Below are 18,143 nucleotides of genomic sequence, written 5' to 3'. Positions count from 1 at the left end.
TGAGTGCAGGGAGTTTGGGTATATGTGGAGGCAGTGTCCTCATCGTCAGGGAGGTCTAACGCAGTCTGAGGAGTCAGGCTGCGTCTTTTGCACCAGTTGCTACACCACCCGCTTAGCCAGCTTGGGGTGGGGCCTAGTCAGTTAGAGGTCGCCCTAGAGGGAGAGGCTGATCAAGTGGCGGTCAGGCCCAATTCTATGCTCTTCCCGCCAAACTAGATGTTATTGCTTCAGACACGGTGATCATAGGTATTGTCTCAGTATGTCACTGAGATGCTTCTATATTATTTGACCCCGGTTCCACCTATTCATATGTATCATAGTATTTTTCTCATTATCTAGATATGCCCCGTGAGTCTCTAGTTTCATTTGTTCATGTATCTACGCCGGTGGGTGATACTATTATTGTAGACCATATATATCGGTCGTGTGTAGTGACTATTGGGGGATTGGAGACTAGAGTGGATCTTTTGTTGCTTAGTATGGTTGATTTTGATGTGATCTTGGGTATGGACTAGTTTTCCCATGTCATGATGTTCTGGATTATCACGCTAAGACCGTGACATTGGCGATGCCGGGGTTGCCACAAATTGAGTGGCAAGGTTCTCTAGACTATGTTTCTAGTAGAATGATTTCATACTTGAAGGCCAACAGATGGTTGGGAAGTGTTGTTTATCTTATTTAGCCTTTGTGAGGTATGTTAGTGCTAAGACCCCTACTATTGATTCTATTCCGGTGGTGCGAGATTTTCCAGATACGTTTCGTGCAGACTTGCCGGGTATGTCGCCTGACAAGGATATTGACATTGGTATTGACTTGGTGTTGGGAACTCAGCCCATTTATATTCTTCTGTATCGTATGGCGCCGGCTGAGTTGAAGGAGTTGAAAGAGCAACTTCAGGATCTCTTTGATAAGGGGTTTATTAGGCCTAGTATGTCACCTTGGGGTGCATCGGTTTTGTTTGTAAAGAAAAGGATTTCACTATGAGAATATGCATTGATTATAGACAGTTGAACAAATTCACAATCAAGAACAAGTATCCTTTGCCGCATATTGATGATCTATTTGACAAGCTTCAGGGAGCGAGGGTGTTCTCCAAGTTGAAGATTCGGGACTCGGATATTCTTAATACAGCTTTCAGGACCTGTTATAGTCATTATGAGTTACTTGTGATGTCTTTTGGGCTGACCAATGCCCCAGTAGCGTTCATGCATCTGATGAACAGTGTATTTCAGCCTTATCATGACTCGCTTGTCATTGTATTCATTGATGATATCCTGGTGTACTCTCGTAGCTAGAAGGAGAATGCCCAACATTTGAGGATTGTGTTGTAGCGGCTGAGGGAGGAGAAACTTTATGCCAAGTTATCCAAGTGTGAGTTTTGGCTTAGTTCAGTGGCATTCATGGGGCACGTGGTGTCCAGCGAGGGGATTTAGGTGGATCTAAAGAAGATAGAGGCGGTTCAGAGTTAGCTTAGACCGTCCTCGGCTATGAAGATTCAGAGCTTTCTAGGGTTGGATGGTTATTACTGTCGCTTCATGTAAGGTTTCTCGTCTATTACATCGCCCGTGACTAAATTAACCCAAAAGGGTGCTCTTTCAGGTGGTCGGATGAGTGTGAAGAGAGCTTTCAGAAGCTCAAGACTGCCTTGACCACAACTCTAGTTCTAGTCCTACCGCGAGCTTCTGATTCTTATATAGTGTATTGTGATGCTTCTCGATTCAGTATTGGGTGTGCTTTAATGCAAGAGAGTATAGTAATTACTTATGCTTCGCATCAGTTGAAGCCCCATGAGAAGAGCTAACTTGTCCATGAATTGGATTTGGCTACCATTCTTCATGCATTAAAGATTTGGAGGAACTATCTCTATGGTCTATCTTGTGAGGTATTTATAGATCATCGGAGCCTCCAGTAATTGCTCAAATAAAAGGATCTAAATTTGAGGCAGCAGAGATGATTGGAGCTGCTAAAGGACTATGATATTACTATTCTATATCATCTAGGGAAGGCCAATGTGGTGGCCGACGCCTTGAGTAGGAAGGCAGAGAGTATGGGTAGTCTTGCATTCATTCATGTTGGTGAGAGACCTCTTGCAGTTGATATTAAAGCCTTGGCCAACCAGTTCAGGAGATTAGATATTTCGGAGCTCAGTCAGGTTCTAGCCTGTGTGATTTCTCGGTCTTCCTTATTTGATCACATCAGAGAGTGCCAGTATGATGATCCCCATTTGCTTGTCCTCAAAGACAAGGTTCAGCACAGTAATGCCAGAGATGTGACTATTGGAGATGATGTGGTGTTGAGGATGCGGGGCCGGATTTGTGTGCCTAATGCGGATGGGCTATAGGAGTTGATTCTTGAGTAGGCCCACAGCTCACATTATTCTATCCATCCGGGTGCCGCGAAGATATATAAGGATTTGAGGCAGCACTATTGGTGGAGGAAAATGAAGAAGGATATAGTTTGGTTTGTAGCTCAATGTCTCAACTGTCAGGAGGTAAAATATGAGCATTAGAGATCGGGTGGATTGCTTTAGAGGATAGAGATTCTATAGTGGAAGTGGGAGCAGATCACCATAAATTTCGTAGTTGGGCTCCTATGGACTTCGAGGAAGTTCGATGCTATTTGGGTGATTGTAGATCGGCTGACCAAGTCCGGGCACTTCATACCAGTTGGTACTACTTATTCTTCAGATTGGTTGGCTGAGATTTACATCCGAGAGATTGTTTGCTTTCACGGTGTGCCGGATTCCATCATTTCAGATAGAGGCCCGCAGTTTAATTGCAGTTTTGGAAAGTCGTGCACCGAGATTTGGGTACTCAGGTGGAGTTGAGTATAGCATTTCATCCTCAGACAGACGGACAGTTCGAGCACACTATTCAGATATTAGAGGATATGCTACGTGCGTGTGTCATTGATTTTGGGGGTTCATGGGACCAGTTTCTGCCACTCACGGAGTTTTCTTACAACAACAGCTATCAGTCGAGCATTCAGATGGCTCTATATGAGGCTTTATATGGGAGGCGGTGTAGATCTCTGGTGGGTTGGTTTGAGCCGGGTGAGGCTAGTCTATTGGTACTAACTTAGTTCAAGATTCTTTGGACAAGGTTAAATTGATTCAGGAGTGGTTTTGCACGACGCAGTCTAGGCAGAAGAGCTATACTGATAGGAAGGTTTGTGATGTGTCTTACATGGTTACGGAGAAGGTTCTATTGAAGGTTTCACCCATGAAGGGTGTTATGAGGTTCGGGAAGAAGGGCAAGTTGAGCCCTCAGTTCGTTAGGCCTTTTGAGGTACTTCAGAGGATTGGGGAGGTAGCTTACAAGCTTGCCTTGCCACCTAGTTTGTCGAGTGTACATCTAACATTTCATGTCTCTATGCTCTGGAAGTACATCGGTGATCTGTCTCATGTTTTGGATTCTAGCACGGTTCAGTTGGATGGTGATTTGACTTATGATGTGGAGCCGGTGGCCATTTTGGATCGGCAGGTTCGAAAGTTGAGGTCAAAGGATATAGCTTTAGTGAAGGTGCAGTGGAGAGGTCAGCCTGTGGAGGAGGCTACCTTGGAGATACCGAGTGGGAGATGCGGAGCAGATATCCACACCTATTAGTGACTCTAGGTATGTTTCTAGACCCATTCGAGTAGGAACGTTTGTTTAAGAGGGGTGGATGTAATGACCCGGCCGGTCATTTCGAGAGTTATAGCCCCATTCCACCATTTCCTGATCCTTTTGTACTCTACAGCTGTTATATGACTTACTGGGTAGGTTGGTTCTGGTCTTGAGAGATTTCAGAGTAAATTGAGACACTTAGTCTCTTAATTGAAAGCTTAAGTTTAAACTTTTAATCGGATGTTGACTTATATGTAAACGACCTCGGATTTGGATTTTGATGGTTCCTTTAGCTCCGTTGGGTGATTCTGGAATTAGGAGCATATCCGGATTGTGATTTGGAGGTCCGTTGTAGAATTAGGCTTGAAATGGAAAAAGTTGGATTTTAGGAAAGTTTGACCGGAAATGGACTTTTTGATATCGGGGTCAAATTGGATTTTCGGAAGTTGGAGTAGGTTTGTAGGGTAATTTGTAACTTGTGTGCAAAATTTGAGGTCAATCAGGCATGATTTGATAGGTCTTGGCGTCGTTTTGTAGAATTTGGAAATTTCAAGGTTCATTAGGCTTGAATCCATGTGTTATTCGTGTTTTTGATGTTGTTTGACGTGGTTTAAGGATTCCACTAAGTTCGTATGGTGTTTTAAGACGTGTTGGTATGTTTGGTTGAAGTCCCGGGGGCCTCGGGTTGATTTCGGGTAGCAAACGAATCAAAATTAGATGTTGAAGGACTACTGAAGTTTGGACCCAACTGGTGTGATCGCACCTACGAGGGTTTTGGCCGTAGGTGCAGCAGATGGAGCGTAGGTGCAAAAAGGATGGAAGTCAGCAGGCTTCGCAGGTGCGATGATTTTTCCCGCACCTGTGATTGCGCAGATGCGGACTAGGGGTCGCAGGTGCAAAGGCTGCTAGGGGTTAGTGGTTTTCGCAAAAGCGAATTTTCCTCGTAGAAGCGAACCTGCAAGGGCGGGATTTTGGCCGCAGGTGCGGAAGACCTAGGCATAACATATAAATAAGAGGGTTTCGAGATTTTTCACCATTTTTATCATTTTGAGCTAGGATTTTTGAGGTTTTTGAGAGGATTTTCAAGGGGATTCTTGAGGTAAGCTCATTGTGTTCGTTTTTATTGTGTCCCCACTAATTTTCAACCTAGTTGGTGTGTTTTTGAGGTGAAATTTGGGGGTTTGAGGCTTGGAATTTGGAGCGTTAATTTTGGGAATTTGAATGACCATTTGATGTTGGATTTTGATGAAATTGGTATGACTAGACCCGTGAATGGATGGGCTTTCTGATTCTGTGACTTTTGTAGGATTTTGAGACATGGGCCGGGGGCGGGTTTGAGCTGATTTCGGATTTTGGCTTATAGTTTTATATTTTTCTTGTGCAATTGATTTCTTTAGCCCGTATTGATTGTATTGTGATGCTTGTGGCTAGATTCAGGACATTTGGAGGCCGATTCGCGAGGTAAAGGCATTTTAGAGTAGTGTTTTGCTCGGATTGAGGTAAATAACAGTTCTAAATCTGGTCCTGAGGGATTAAAACCTCAGATTTTGTGTTATGTGATTGTTTTGGAGGTGACATACATGCTAGGTGACAGGCGTGTGGGCGTGCACCGTGGGAATTGTGAATTAGCCCATTCTATGAAACTATAAAATTGAATAAACTTGTTGTTAGCTATATGCTCTCCATGTGTTATAGAAATTTGACTATAAATCATGTTAGAAACCATGTTTAGGCTATGTGTTGGTATTGTTGAGACCCACAGAGGCCGTGTTACATGTTGAATTACTTGCTAAATGTTATTTGTACTCAGTCTCATTTTCTATTCGTATATCATATCTCAGTCTCTATTATTCTTGTTGATACATCATATCATTGTTGTTTGGGCTGATTCTTATGATTTCTAAGAGCCTGAAAGACTGGAGAGATTGATGATAGAGTGAGGTAGAGGGCCTGATTGTGAAGATATTTATGGGATCAGGCTGCACGCCGCATGATGTTTCATTGATTTTTGTCATGATTGGCTTGATATAGTGCTTGGGCTATAGGAGTTCCTCCGGAGTGTGTACATACCTCCAGTGAGTGCAGGTACCTACTAAGAGCGAGTGTTGAGTGACCGTGAAAATGAGTGACGGTGAGGAATGAGTGATTGTGAGGTTGGAATGAATGAGAGGACTGAGTAATTTGTTGTCCTGAGAGGTTGTATATGATTTCATTGTTATTGCACATAGTTGCCACATTTCACTATTTTGGAAACTTCTGAGAGATATTTTTATCCGATTTTACTTGAACTTGGCTTGTATAAACTGATTTGACTTAATTTGTCGAATTTGAAAACATATCTATTTTCCATGTTGAGGACTACTAAAATTAAACTACAACTGTGTAGCTCGTCACTGTATTTCAGTTCCTTATTTATTATTGTTACTTACTTAGTTGGTTGTACTCACGCTATACCCTGAACTTCGTGTGCAGATCCAGGAGTTTCTTGACGCGGAGAGTGTTGATATTTCACGTAGCTGACTGTTGGAGATATCGAGGTAGTTGCCTAGCGTTCGCAGTCCTTGTTTTCTCCTTTTTTAATCTTTTCTTTCGTTGTATTTGGATCCAAACTATTATAAATCTTTCATTTCTAGACTGGTTATGTATAGATGCTCATGGGCTTAGTGAAAACCCTATATTGGGAGCTATTTTTCCTTACTTGTGTTTTGGATTTCACTCATGTTTATGAAGACCTTGCTTAATTAAAATCTCTTGATTCATTTTCTGTTAAGTTTTGGAAGCATTTTGGAAATTGTCGGCTTGCCTAGTACCATCGATAGGCACCATCATGACAGGTTAGGATCTGGCTATTTTTGAATTTCTCCCATGACTAGTGTGCATTGGTCTTTCATGTTTGAGACTTTGTAGTAAGGCCCTGAAATTTATTCTATAAAAATAGCTTACAAAATCACGAGTTCAACCGTGTATTAAAAATTTTCACCGGAACAAAAGCTTAAGATTGGGAAGAGGGGAAGCTCACCTTGAGAGCGTTAATAGGTCTGGTCCGTCCTCAATGATCGAAGATGATATTTTTAGTTTAAGAAATTCTAACCCATTATATAACCCTAGCAAAACATTCAGATGCAAGACATCAATGACAATAAGTATATAAATCCAAATAGAGGTTGCCATGTCAAAAGAGACAAGTACAAAAATATAGCTAGTTTAGGCATATTATCTAATACCCTAGGCGCATTAGTCTTTTAGATTTAAGATATAGTACTAGAGTTTGTAAGGTGAATTTCCTACCGAAGAATAAGGATTACCTCAAGGAAAACGACTTTCATCCTTGAAGAGAGAAAAAACCTAGGCTTGAGGTATCACATAAAAATCTGAATTTAACACATCGATTGTCAGCAAAAAGATTTGATACTTACATAATTTCTCTAAGATGAATTAGTTTTACAATAATTAATTTGTTCCAAAGGAAGCTACTGACAAATGCCATTAGAGAATTTGTTCAGTAATTTTCTCTAGCAAACGCTATGAGAAAATTAATCAAAAACGACATCAAATAATAGTTATCCAAAATCACGCAGTCAAGTATCTATTTCTAAACATGCGTGTGAAGATCAGATAAAAATACTGACACGCATGTAAGAGTCTAGCAAAAATTTACCCCCAAACAAGTGCAATAAGAAAAGATTAACCAGAGAAAAACTCACCACAACTGAGAGCTCAAATCAGAGAGGAAATAGAGGATATAGACAATCCTCGCAAAAAATATTTGAACAAAATTCAGAGCCTGTTTGGCCAGCAAAAATCAACTTATTTTGAGAAGTATTTTTTTTTCAAAAGTGCTTTTCTCAAAAGTAGTTTTGATGAGGAACAGTTTATATTTGGCTAATTAATTTAAAAAGCACTTCTGAGCAGCCATTAGTATTTGACCAAACTTTTAAAAACTGCTTCTAAGTGTATTTTTCTCAAAAGTGCTATTCAAAAAAGTGCTTTTGGAGAGAATCTACTTTTTTCTGCTTTCTCCAAAACTGCTTCTGTTTCTCCTCAGAAATACTTTTTTTCTTTCAAATGCTTAGCCAACACTTCAACTTTGGTAAAAAAAAAAAAAAAAACCACAAGTACTTCTAAAATTGGAGAAACTTGGCCAAACACGAGAGAGTGTTGACACGGGAAGAAAAAATGCTTTAAAAATATTAAAAATTGGGGACTTCTAGTAGGGAACCGAAGATACCTTTACAATTTAGCCATAAAGAGGTTTATATTTATAGAAATACCCTTAATTTTCTCTTATTATAAAGTTTGGGGGGTGAAGATAACTACATCAGGATGATTGTGGAGTAATAATGTGTTCGATAGGTTAGTATTAAGTAATCCATAGGCAATGTAAATAATTTTATATGTTTATGGATATACTAACAACTTCTCTCTCTAAAATACGTTCTCTGGTTTCTCTCCAAAATAAAGACGTTTTATTTTATTATTGTTAATTCCACACCCACTGTTCCGACAACATTAAATGCATCAAGCGGTGAAAACATCGCCCCCTCCCCCTTCCCCCGACCCACCACCACCACCGAATCCAATGCCAAAAATTGTAATCAATTCTCCTACCCCCCCCCCCCCTTCCCCCAATTCATTAATGCACTTCAACAACAAAACCAGCCTGCCAAAAAAGGAGACATTAACTCCAGCTCTGTAACAACCCCAAATTTTCATCTAGAATTCCCCCCTTTATTTGTACAACCTCTCAATGGGGGCACACAAAAAGACACAACTCAAGGAGAACCATCGCAAATCTCTTATAAAGGGGCTCTAGGAAACAGACCCCTGATCTCGGAAAGGAACAATATCAAGCGCTTACACCGGCCATATGAAGTTATCAATGGAAAACCCATTGTCATTTTCACTCAAGAAGAAAATGAGATCTTAGCTCAGACGTGTAAATGAATGATTGTCGGTAAGTTTCTTAGAATTCAACCTTCCATTGATATTATCCGAAGTGAATTCGCCAAAATATTTTCAGGAAAAGGAACTATTAAAATTGGTGCTTACGACCTAAAAAATGTGTTTATTGACTTCAACAACCTGAAGATCATTTGAATGTTAGCTCCAAAAAAATTATAATGATCGGTCCAGATACAGTGATGACTTTTGAGAAATGGACTACTAAATTTAAGCCAGATAGAGAATTCTTACATGCTCCTATTTGGATTACTTTACTAGATCTCCCCTAGTATTTCTATGAATAGGATGTCATTTGCCGAATTGTCGAGCCTAGTGGTACCCCGCTCACTATAGATAAGGCTACTATAACTAAATCCAGACCTACCACTGCCAAAATTTGCATTGAAATGGATCTCTCCAGAGCTATACTAAGTGAAATTGATGTTGAAATCAGAAACGCAAAAGGGGATATGGAAGTATTTAGTCAGAAAGTAGAATATGAATCAATTCCTTCATATTGTTCCCATTGCAAAATTAAGGGCCACTATAATTCTGCTTGTTGAGTGCTACATCCTGAGCTAAGAAATGAAGGAAGGAAAAGTGAGCTATTTGCAAATAATAGAGAGCAAATTAATTGTACCTACAACAATAAAGCTAGGGAAAAGAGAAATAACAGCGAGTTCAACCAAGGAAAGACAGGAGTCACAATCTTCCTTAAGAAAACCATGATCAGACAAGAGGCGAATGCTGAAGTTTAACAGGAAGAAGGATCCAAAGACGAGGGATGGAAACATGTACCAAAGAAAAAAGGGGAATAACAACACCAACAAAAACATTGACAAAAGTATACAAGACCAAGCCAAAGGGAACAGAACTAATGCAGCCAATGACAAAGGAGCAAATCCGCCTCCTAAGCATATAATTCCCAAGAACTCCGTGGTAATCTCTCACAATTCTACTGGTCAAATAGAAAATATGGATATCGTAGGACCATCCAATGCCTACAAACTTTAGCACCATATCATTGATGTTACAAAGTACACCAGAATGGACAAAGAAGCAGAGGTGAAGCAAAGAAAACAAAACACCACACCCAAAAGATCAAGACCAATGGCAACAATCCAAGACAGGATATTCTAGCTCTCAAAGTTTGATGAAGATCACCCACACCTGGACCTCTCTCTATTACAAGTTCAAGAAGGTAAAAATTCCAAAGTAATCAGGAAGGCAAGGAAATTTTCCTCCAAAGTCTTCATTCGTGAGAATATCTCACTTGAAAATGAAAACTCACTAGTTCAGCAACTGTGCACTCAAATCACTCCTATATTTGGTTTAAAACCCATGCTAATAGATAAATCACATGGTAATAGGGCCAAGGAAAAAGAACACGAATTTGGTGCTAATATAGAACCAACACCAAATATTAATGTATCAATACCTGTTAACTAGGGTGATGGTGCTGACTTTGAAGATACTGCCTACAAAAATTATGAAGCAGATATAGTGATGGACAATTCCTCAGAAGACTATGACTCCTCTAAGTCTGATGATAAATTTGTTAAAAACATCGGGAATTCTTCTAAGAGAAATCAGTGGAATGTACTCCTACATAAATATAACAAAATATTACTTACTTCAACAACCTATCCCCAAGAGGTGGATCCATGCCTTATACTAGGAAATTTGTGCCTCCACCCATGGAAGAACAAATTTTTACTCCTCTGGAACAAAACCAATCCTCTAATGTTTCTAATAATTAGCACACGTTCATGGAATATTAGAGGGATAGTGTCTCAAGGTGCTGCTGAAAGACTCTGTTTTCTTAAGAATGAATACAAAATTCCTTATATGTTTCTTCAAGAACCTATGGTGGGAGCTAGGAAAATTGACAAATTTAAAAGGAAGCTAGGTTATCATTCATGCTTCCACAACTATTCCAACAAGATATGGATCTTCTAATCTTCTGAGTTCACATTTGATATTGTGGAAGATAAGGAACAACATGTACTTGTCCACGTTACTCAATCTCAGAGTCTAATCACGTTATATATGTCTATTGTCTTGCTAAATGTGATGAACAAAGAAGATGTACTCTCTGAGATGAACTCAAGAACATTGCCAATCGAGTCAATAGACCATGGGGATTAGTATGTGATTTCAATGTGATCACCAATGTTGAAGAAAAGATAAGTAGAAGGCCTTACAGATTAGAAAAAGGCTTTGACTTCATCTCCTGCCTAACTGATTGCAATCTTCAGGATGTAGGTTTTTTTGGCTCCATGTATACATGGTGTGATAATAAGGACCCTCCTAACACTATATGGAAAAGGCTTGATAGGTTGTCATATAACTCTGAATGGTTTGATAGCTTTGGAAGGAACTCTATTACTCACTTGTCTAGATCATGCTCAGACCATGCCCCCTCTACTTATCACTTGCAAAGCTAATAATGTTGATTTCACAAGATACTTCAAATTTCTTAATATTTGGGCTGAGCATAAAGACTTTCTGGATGTGGTATAACATGCATGGGATATCAATGTGATAGGAAATTCCTTATATACTCTACATCAGAAAATCAAGAACACTTGCAACTATCTCAGTTCATGGTCAAGAGAGGCATTTAGGGATATCTATGAGTAACCTAAGAAATTGAAAATCCTCATTATAAGCCTTGAAGAAGCTTTCTTGACCAACAACTCTCCTACTAACAGAATGAATCTTTCTAAGGCCATAGTTGATTTTACTCGGTATCTTAAGCTTCAGGATAATATTTTGAGGCAAAAAGCCGGAGTCAAATAGTTGAAAGAGGTGGATGTCAATACTGCTTTCTTTCATAGTATCATTAAGAACATGAGAAAAAGATTAATTATCTAGATTAAGTACATGGAAGGCAACTGGGTTGAAGGAAGCAAAATTGCAGATACAGCTCTCAATTATTTTGATCACTTATTTTATAGTGACAACATTATTAAGGATAGTAATATCCTAAGTGTAATAAAAAAGTTGTTACCAATGAAGACAATGATGATCTTACTATCATTCCTAATCTGGCAAATTGAAAGACGATGTGTTCTCTATTGACCCTGATTGCTCCCTTGGTCCATATGGTTTGTCATGTAAATTTTATCAATCATGTTTGTTTATTATTCATGAAGATCTCCTGGAAATTGTGATTTCCTTCTTTCAGGAGCTACATTGCCTAAATTCTTCACTCACACATGTATCATTATGCTTCCTAAAGTGGAGGCTCCCCAAAGCTTCTCTAATATCAGGCCAATCAGACTATCCAATGTTTCTAGCAAAATTATTGCTAAAATTTTCAATGCAAGATTAAGCAAAATATTGCCCAAGATCATCACTCAAAACCAAAGTGGCTTTGTTAAAAGAAGAGCCATAACTAAAAATATTCTACTAGCATAGGAGCTTATCAATGATGTTGGCAAGCCAAGGAAAGGAGCTAATATGGTCATCAAACTGGATATGGATAAAGCCTATGACAGAGTCTCTTGACCTTTCCTATGTTTCATGCTGAGTAAATTAGGATTTGCAAAAGTATGGATTGAACTAATCCATAGATTCATTTATAACAATTGGTATTCCATCATTAAGAATGGTGGAAGACATGGCTTCTTCAAATCAGGAAGAGGCCTCAAACAGGAAGACCCTCTATCCCCTTCTTTATTTATACTTTGTGCAGAATTACTTTCCTAGATGCTTAATAATATACACACCAAAAGTACTTATAATATTACTATATTATAAGTACGCATACTATACTTTCATTTGGTTGCTATTCTTTGTTAGATCATAAAAGCAGATCAAGTTTGAAGAATTATTCGAATAGCCGCTCACCCAACTACTTAAATTAAAAATAATCGATATATATATATATATATATATATATATATATATATATATATATATATATTCAATATGCAAAATAACTTATCTTTTATGTAATATCAAATAGAAAAAATAAAAAATAAATCTAAACCACTATGTCCTGTAAATATGCCTTCAAGTTTTTGCATCAGCTACTCTAACATTTAGCCCACAATTTTCCTTTAGCTTAGTTGGAAATGGTTTAAGCCTTTTAAAGTCCTTACTAGATATTCATTTCGTTTGCTTACTTTAAAACCTTTTTTTACTCAATATGCTTTTCACCTTACTTTATAATTTTAACAATAGAAAATAGTATTGTTCGGTATAAACATCGAATGCGGATAAGTTTTTACTTGTGAAGACATGTGTGATGTATTTATTGGTTTGATCTAAATATCGAGTACAGATAAAAAAAAAAAATTATCTGTAAAGACATCTCACATATTTATTAATTTGATCTGAATATTGAATTCGGGTAAGTTTTCACCATAAAACTAAGTAAAAGATATTTGACATTACTTGAAACAAAGAGACATTTAAAGAAAATCAATGATCAGGTCAGAATGTTTGGCAGTGAGGACAAGTGTTGCATCTACAGGACGTGAATTTAAATTTATTTGAGAAACCCTTATCTACCCTACAATTTGGTAATGCATGCTTTCATTATTAATTTTTTCTGTATATACTAACCTAGCTTAAGGCTAAAGCCGCAAACTACAATCCTGTGAGAGCCATCTATTTGACTAACATCCTCCCTTTTTATCTCCCCCATATCTTCATATTAAAGCTGGGAATGGTTGACTTTCGAATTAAAATAATAGCGCATAATGGCAGTACTCCTTCCCATTTCTTCTTTTATAATCTTATCTACTTAAAATGCTTACCTGCAAGTGAGGAAAAGGTACCCACGGGACCAAACAAAAGGACATTAAAAGGTCTTCAATTAAAATATATATAAACATAGTTACACGGTGTATTTTTCAGACAAAAGGGTGTCGGTTGACACCTCATGTGGCTCTGCCACTGCAACCATATATAGATGTCACAAATCAAATGTAGGTAGAATCAACATAGAAAGAGCACAACTAGACTAAATGGATAGCTGGTTGGTCATTATCATCACTCTATGTATCTCTTTCCACCTCATATTTCTCTTTAATATTTTCTTCTCCAATTCCAAAAGCAAGAAGAAACTCCCACCTGGACCCTTTACTTTTCCAATAATTGGAAGCTTACCATTGCTGAGAAATAAAACCTTAGCTGATATTGAACTTATGCTTCAGAAATTAAAGTCAAAATATGGTCCTATAATTACACTCAGAATAGGTACTTCGTTTTCCATATTCATTAGCAGTCATTCTTTAGCCTACCAAGCTTTAATTCAACAAGGTGCTCTTTGCTCCGACCGTCCAATTGCTTTACCGACTAATTATGTTTTAAGCAGCCATGACCGAACCATAAACACCGCCTCATGTGGCCCCACATGGCGGCTCCTCCGTCGAAACCTTAGATTGGAAATGCTCCATCCCTCTCTTGTCAAGTCCCAGTCCAAGCCCCGAGCGTGGGCGCTAAGTGTCCTCATTCATTGGCTACTTGATAAATCTAATTCGACTACAGAAGTGATGGTACTTGATCATATTAAGCATGCCATCTATTCTCTTCTTGTTTTCATGTGCTTCGGAGACAAGCTGGACGAGGCTCAAATCAAGCAGATCACAAATTTACAACATCAAGCACTTTTAGCTACGATCCAATTTAAAATACTTAATATTTTTCCCAGAGTTGGAAAAATAATTTTCAGAAATTGCTGGAAAGAGCTAATTACTTTACGAAAAGAGATAGATAGCATGTTCATATTGTTAGGCGTTTGCCATAATTTTCTTGTCATATTTGGTTTTCCTATTTGTTGAAGTAAAGGGCAATATAATTACCTTAATTGGGTTTTCCTTTTTGTAGAAGGAAATTATAATTCTCCTATACTTGGCTAGTCATTTTTCTTGTAGGAAAATGTTTTGACTTCTATAAATTGAGGATCTTTCCTTCTCATTCAGCAGCATTTACAATGTAGCCATATGGGGCTTGAGAGTAGTGTTTAGGGGAAGAACTTTACGGGACAAGTGTTAGTGTGTCACTTGTGTTTGCCTCTTCGTGAGGTTATTCTCTCGATATTTTATACTCTCTTTTTATATAGTGGATTGTTCATCTCCGCGGTCGACGTAGGTCAGTTGACCGAACCACGTTAAATGTTTGTGTCTCGTTTGGTATATTTTTCCTTTGTTGTATGATTTATCGTCGTTCAAGGTTTACTTTGCTAGCTTCCGTATGACACCTGATATTTTACGATCCTAACACATACCTCTAATACAAGCTCGAGTAAAATACATAGAAGAAAAAGGTAAAGCTGGATTTCATCAAAAAGAAGAGCAGATGGTAGTTTATGTGGATACGCTGCTAAATTTAGAATTACCAGAGGAAAAGAGGAAGCTCATTTATGAAGAGATAGTCGGTCTATGCGGTGAGTTCCTTGGTGCAGCCAGCGATACAACGTCCACCTCCTTGTACGTCTTACCCCTACCCCGAGGGGTAGAGAGGCTGTTTCTTGTAGACTCTCGGCTTAAGAAGACGAAAAGAGAGACAATATACTAGTACTAAAATAATAAAAATAATGACGGCAACGTAAGACCAGAGAATAAATGAAAAGCACTAAACAACAACCAGAAGAACCCTGACTGGCAAAATAAAAAATCCCTATTAATTTTGTTCTAAAGTAGTTCAGAATTGACAATATGTGTTAATTGAGTAAGCATCATGCTAATACAAGGAGAATTTTAGTTTCTATAAATTTCATGTCATTACGCAAAAACAGAAAAATTAACCAAATGAACACAAAGATAGCCATTTTGTTATTCGACCACAAGTTGCAGTGCAGTTATTTCATTGTTCAATCCGAAGATCAGCACTTATCTAGGACTGATGCGAGCTCTCAGTGGATTCAAATTTTTCAGTTAGATCAACGTCGTCTCTATCCATAGGTTTCCATTCGAAATGCCAAATCAAATTAGCTGCAAATGGAGCAGGCGAAACCATAGCCTGGACATGTTCTCCTCCCAACACCAAATGGCATCATCTTAATCTCTCTGCTCCCTATTATATTCAAACTACTCTTCACTATCTCCATTCACAAAAAATCTCTCTGGCTTAAATTAAATACCATTGGATCATCCCATACATTTGGGTCCAAACCCATTTCTCCCACCAAGAAATTAATAGTGGCATTTTTGTGAATTGAAGGGTATGGTGGCCAATGATAATAGTGGCTATCTCTTCATAATCCAGCTTCCTCTTTTCTTCTGGTAATTCCAAATTTCACCAGCGTATCAATATAAGTGATCGCCTCATCAGCCTTAACCCTTTCTTCTAATTTGTATTTTATTCGATCTTGGATCAAAGAGATAAAGACCCCATTGAACTCTTTTCGTAGATCACTTAGCTCTTTCCATAGATTTCTCAATATTATTTTTCCTAATCTTGGGAAAATCTCAAGTATTTCGAATCTATGATAACCAATTACAAGTGTTCGATGTTGTACGTGTTCAGTTTCCCTAATTTGACCCTCATCAAGCTTTACCCTGAAGCACATCACGACAAGAAGACAAAGATGGCATACTTAAAATGATCAAGTAATTAACATCACTTCAGTGGCAGAATCAGAATGAGTTAGAAGGAGCCTTTGAACGAGGATATATGTATGAAAAATGATATTTTCTTTAATAAATTAAACTTTTATATTAGGCGGTCATAAGATTTAACATGGTATGATAGTAGGGTTCAAATCTTCTCGCCATCCTAACAAATTAAAATTGTGCTAGCTCTCTCTGTAATAGCTTAAATTTTTAGATAATATGATCACAGAATTAAACCATACCTAGTGCCACGCACGGTTGTTGGAGTGGGACCTGATACGAGAAGGATGGAACATTTGTGAGAGGAGGTTTCGACGAAGGAGCCGCCATGTGGGGCCATAAGAGGCGGAGCTGATAGTCCTTTGGTTGCAGTTCAATATTTTGGTGGTCGTCGTAGCGATTAGCCTATCGGAGCAAATGGCACCTTGTTGAACTATAACATGGTTGGCTAATGAATTCCTGCTAATGAATATTAATGGAGAAGACCCCATTTTTATGGAGATTATAGGACCGAATTTGTGTTTTATGTCTCGAACAATGACTTCGATATCGTGTGCAGTTTTTCCCAGCCATGGTAAGATCTCACTTGAACGGGAGCATTGGCATAACCGGTAAAGTTATTGTCAATTGACCAGGAGGTCACGGGTTCGAACAGTAGAAACAATCTCTAGCAGCAGTGGTGAAGCCAGTAATTTTCTCAAGGGTCTTCAAACTTGAAATAAGTAAAAAAATAATTCGACAAATGGTGTTCAACACATGTTATGTACCTCTAAAATCTAATGTTTTACCTATATAAGCAGTGTAATTTTCCGACAAAGGGTGGTCAGTTGACCACCCTAACCCAAGTGTGCCTTCGCCCCTGTCTAACAGGATGCAAGGTAAGATTGCGTACAATAGGCCCTTATGATCCGGTCCTTCCCCGAATTTTGCGCATAGCAAAAATTTAGTGCATCGGGCTACTTTTTTTTTTCTTAATGGTAAAATCCCAATTATTGGGAAGATGAAGGGACCGGGTGGAAGTTTTTTGTTTTTATGGAACAAAATATTAAAGACAAATATGAGGAAGAATGAGATATAGAAAGTGAAAATAATGACGAACCAACTTTCCATTAAGTAATGTGCCTTGCTCAGATTGTCTTCAATATTCTGCACTACAATTATGTACATGCAGTCAGATGCAAGAAGAGAGAGAGAGAGATGTGTTCCTTAGTGTGGGAAATGGGGATGAAAGGACGATAATTAATGGCTTGAACAATGGTTGGGTACAGTGATGAGTAATCTTTTATTATTAACCAATAATTGTAGCGGTGCTATTCCTTATTAGTCGGGTGAGTATGGAGTCCCTTTTATTAGGGAGCGTTTTAGTGAAATGTTTCGGTGCTATTCCTTATTAGTCGGGCGAGTATGGAATCCCTTTTGTTAGGAGCGTTTTAGTGAAATATTTCGGTGCTATTCCTTATTAGTCGGATGAGTATGGAGTCCCCTTTGTTGGGGAGCGCTTTAGTAAAATGTTTCGGTGCTATTCCTTATTAGTCGGGGCGAATATGGAATCTCCTTTGTTGGGGAGCGCTTTAGTGAAATGTTTCGGTGCTATTCCTTATTAGTCCGGCGAGTATGGAATCTCTTTTGTTGGGGAGCGCTTTAGTGAAATGTTCCGGTGTTTTTCCTTATTAGTCGGGCGAGCATGAAGTCTCTTTTTTTGGAGGATGCTTTACCCTCAATGAAAGAATTTCCGATGAGATTACATTTAATCGGGGCTCAATGTGAGTACGGACATGAAGCGAAAAACAAAAATAATCAATAGCTTGAAGAAACGACCATCAAGGGGTGTGGTAATGAGATGTCTTTTTCAAGTTGGAAGAGCGCTACCTCTTTAAATGAATATATATCCTACATAAGACACGCAAATATGAATTAATCAAGTTAGTCGATTTATTAAGAAAAAAAACCTTGAAGTTAGGAAGAGTAGATTTTGTGTGAATACCGAGTGAGTAGTGACCAAATGTATCACATGACACTCCTTAGAAAT

This window comes from Nicotiana tabacum, chromosome 16, assembly GCF_000715075.1.
Source record: "Nicotiana tabacum cultivar K326 chromosome 16, ASM71507v2, whole genome shotgun sequence".
NCBI classification, from domain to species: Eukaryota; Viridiplantae; Streptophyta; class Magnoliopsida; order Solanales; family Solanaceae; genus Nicotiana; species Nicotiana tabacum.
Note: the sequence above shows the minus strand (reverse complement) of the source record.